This window comes from Epinephelus moara, chromosome 6 (genome assembly GCF_006386435.1).
Source record: "Epinephelus moara isolate mb chromosome 6, YSFRI_EMoa_1.0, whole genome shotgun sequence".
Taxonomy (NCBI): Eukaryota; Metazoa; Chordata; class Actinopteri; order Perciformes; family Serranidae; genus Epinephelus; species Epinephelus moara.
Window position 1 is genome coordinate 42,124,924 of NC_065511.1, and position 3,658 is coordinate 42,128,581.

The 3,658-nt window shown below is 44.8% G+C and overlaps 1 long non-coding RNA gene across 1 annotated transcript in view; it reads left to right on the plus strand.

The window, feature by feature from the left end:
• LOC126391535 (uncharacterized) overlaps window positions 1–1,431 on the plus strand; it is a 5,073-nt gene extending 3,642 nt beyond the window's left edge. Inside the window, exon 3 of the long non-coding RNA XR_007570087.1 lies at window positions 903–1,431. This is a non-coding gene — a long non-coding RNA (uncharacterized LOC126391535). The remainder of the gene's footprint in view (window positions 1–902) is intronic.
• The last annotated feature ends 2,227 nt before the right edge of the window (window positions 1,432–3,658 follow it).

Here is a 3,658-nt window from a genome sequence, read left to right on the forward strand (position 1 = left end):
TCAGGGGCAAATCAGGGGCAAACTGCACTCAGCTGCCAAACTTTGTGGGTGTGTTTGCGCTGGTATATCATTAGCGCAATATCCTTTGTGAATAGGACGTTAAGACGGAGCAAACTGCGGGTGCAAGTGAAGTGCAATTCAAGGTGCTATCAGCGGCCGCAGTTCATTCTTTGTGAATTCGGCCCTGAGTGTGTTAGATACAGTGGATTTCAGTCAGCGTTCCCCCAGTTTGGAGAAGCAGGCTGGAGTTCGACATAAAGCAGAGCAATGTCCTGCTGTGGACGGTGGCAGCAACAAATTGTATTTTAGCCAACTAAAAAAATAATAATATTTCAGTTTAATTGTACACTATATTTAGAATATTTTCACTGTTTAATCTTAGGGTGATTTCTCACCTGCCCTGTTTGGTTCAGTTCATTCAAACTCCAGTTCGTTTGCCCCCTCAGTGTGGTTCATTTGGTCAGGTGTGAACGCAGCAATCACACTCAGGTGTGCACCAAAACAACCAGACTGAGACCTTCTTGAAGAGGTGGTCTCAGTCCAGTTACAAACGAACTCTGGTTCCTGCTCCTGTCCACATCAGTACTCCTTCCTGCTTCTCCAAAGTGGGGCCATGCCAACAGACATCTGCATCAAACTGTCTGAACTATCCCTTTAAGTCCCTGGCAGCTGATTTTCTTGGAGAATAACTGAAACCAAAGGCTGCCTGAAGGACAGACAATAATCCCAAACCTGATGAATGATTCAGAAAATGCTCAGCAGGAATGAAATCAAACAAAATCAGTCGTCAGTTTGATGAAACAGACATGACGCTCAGTGTGGTGCTTTAAACTCAGAGGACGTTGTCACAGAGAAGTGCTGAGTGATGCTGACTGTACCTCTCTCCTCCGCTCTTCATATAGACAGCTGTTTCCTGAGCCAGGACCAGGGCAGCTGCCAGAACTACACCATGATGTGGTTCTTTGACACCGAGCAGAGGGAGTGTTCTCGCTTCTGGTACGGCGGCTGCGGCGGAAACGAAAACCGCTTCCAGACACAGGAGGAGTGTGAGAACCTCTGTCTGACGAAGAGTCGGTGAGGACGTCGGCTCCAGATCAGTTGGACAGAAAACACAAAATCACCGCTGCACACCAAACATGTGTCAGCGAAACCTTCAGAGAACATGACAACATGTATCTTCAAGGAAAAACACCACAGAAACTTAGTGTGAATTATTTTAAAGCCGTTCCTCACAGCTGCGGTGGGTCTGGGACGTTAAACTGCTAACTAGTTTCTGCTAAAACGCCTTCAGGGAAAGTTTCAACTGTTCCAGAGCTCTGCAGCTTTTAGTCATTTTTCCTTCAACGTGCATGTTTTAATCCCTCAAAGCTCTTTTTTTTTTTAAAACCTTCAACATCTTGCAATAAAAAACTCTTGAACTGCTGGACACTGATCACACGTCTCTACAGATTACTTTTGTTTTCTTCACATCAGGTGCTAGTTCTATGAAGCAGGTGGAGGCTGATGAATATAAGTGTGTTGAGACTCAGAATTAATGTTTGAAGGAATCACATAAATGACAAACATTAAAGGGACAGATCAGATCTTTTGAAGTGGGGCTGTATGAGGACTTATCCATAGACAGTATATTACATACAGGAGCTGTCGGCACACCCCCAGTTTGAAGAAGCAGGCCTGAGTCCAACATGGAGGCTCTGCACTCTACTGATGAGGAGGGGTCAGCAACAAAACATAATTTAATCACTTTAAAAAAATCAATATCAGTTCAAGTGTGCACTATATTTAGAGTATTTTCATGGCTTTACTTAAATGTCACACAGTGATTCCCAACAGGAAAATGAGGCTGTAACATCGCTCTCTTCAAAGCCAGACTCCACTGAGAAAAACACTGATTTAAGCTCACTGAACACAGGAGCTGCTCGTCGACTGCTGCCTCCATCAGTTAGTCAGTTTGTGTTATTGTGTGATTTTGGCTTTTTAAAGGGTTAGTTCGCTTTCATTAAAGTCACACAATAACACAAACAAACTAACCGATCGAGGCGGCAGTCGACCAGCAGCTCCTGTGTTCAGCGAGCCCAAATTACTGTTTTTTTAAAAAAACAGTCTGGCCTTGACGAGAGCATAGATGGGGAACTGAAGCCTTTAACAGCTTCCCTGTCAGAACAGACTATCTGACAGTGAGGTAAAGCTGATTAAATACTCTCAGTACAGCGTTCTCTTCAAGTGACACTGATTTTTGTAGCTGGCAAAGTTTTGTTGCTGACCCTGTCCACAGCAGTGTGTTGCTGATCACTCATGTTAGACTCCAGCCTTTTTCTCCAACTGACTGTTGATATGTGCCTGATACAACCCTGCTTCAAAAATCCAAACTGTCCCTTTAAAGGTAAACTATGCAGGATTGTCAGTTAGTGTTTGTGAACACACTCGCCATCCAAAGTGAAAATAAAAGGCAACCACAGATTCACTCTTGTTTTGCATCCCTGTATTTCCGTTTTTCAGCGCTGTGTCTCTGCGTGCTGCTTATGGTCTTGAACCTCGCAACGTTTTATAAAGCCCCGCCCTCACCTCAGGGCTGCAGGGGTACACGCCCATAAACAGGCAGAGGGCGGAGCCTCTGCAGATAAACACCTGCACACAGAGAGAGCGTCAGAAGTGATGACTGAGAGGTTACGTGTTTGCAAAGGAAATCCTGCATAGTATATCTTTACAGTGTGTTTATGTAAATGAGCTCTACAACACGCCTTTTTACATCACTGATCGTAAACGACTGACCCACATGCAGCTGCTGAAAGACAAACAGGAAGTGTAACTGCAGGTGAACACAGTCAATTTAAAGATACTCAGTACAAACGTATTATCATAGTCTTAGGATTTCAATTTTTCAGAAAGTTAGTGACGTTAATTTTAAAGCTTTATAATAGAAGATATGAAAGTGTTATTTCATGATGATCAGCTCCAGTTTTTACGACCAACTTTGTAACTCAGCCACTTTGTAATGACACAGTTTCCAGACACGAGGGAAAGTATCTGAGTCTTGCTTTCAGAGTTTTGGTCATCAGTTATGAAGCTGAGATCTGAGGCGGCGCTGACTGGGGCTCACTGTAGATTCAATCTGACAAAATCAAAAGACTTGACTCATGACTTCAGATCTTTGACTCAACATTCTCTTCCAACCAGACAAATAATGACTTGTTTAGGACTTGAAACACAAAGTGCAGGACTCGGGACCTAAGCTGCTCGTTTACTCTGTCAGAACTTCTACATCTTCCCACGTTTTACTGTCTATAAACAGACTCAGCCGTTAAAGAGCCTGTGATGCGTCATGTTTCAGACTGTAGAACAGAAACTCCCAGAATTCCCCCCAAAAAACAGAGAGAACAAGCTGCTGAATAAAACTGTGTCAGCTGACGGACCAAACTTTGAAACTAAGGGCTCTAGTTTCCCGGTGCAGCGCAGGTGGCGCAGGTGGTGAACCCTGCGCAGAGCTAGTTTCGAGCAGCGCAACCCGAGGCGCGCTCAGTTTGGTAGTTTGGCAGACTGAGGTGCGCTGAGATGGGTGTGGTGGCGCAGCAGGGGGAGGTGTCGACAGATCCAGCTTGGCGCAGTGACAGTTTCGTGCCAAAAGGCTTCGCCGAAGGTGCGCTAAAAGCTCGCCAGC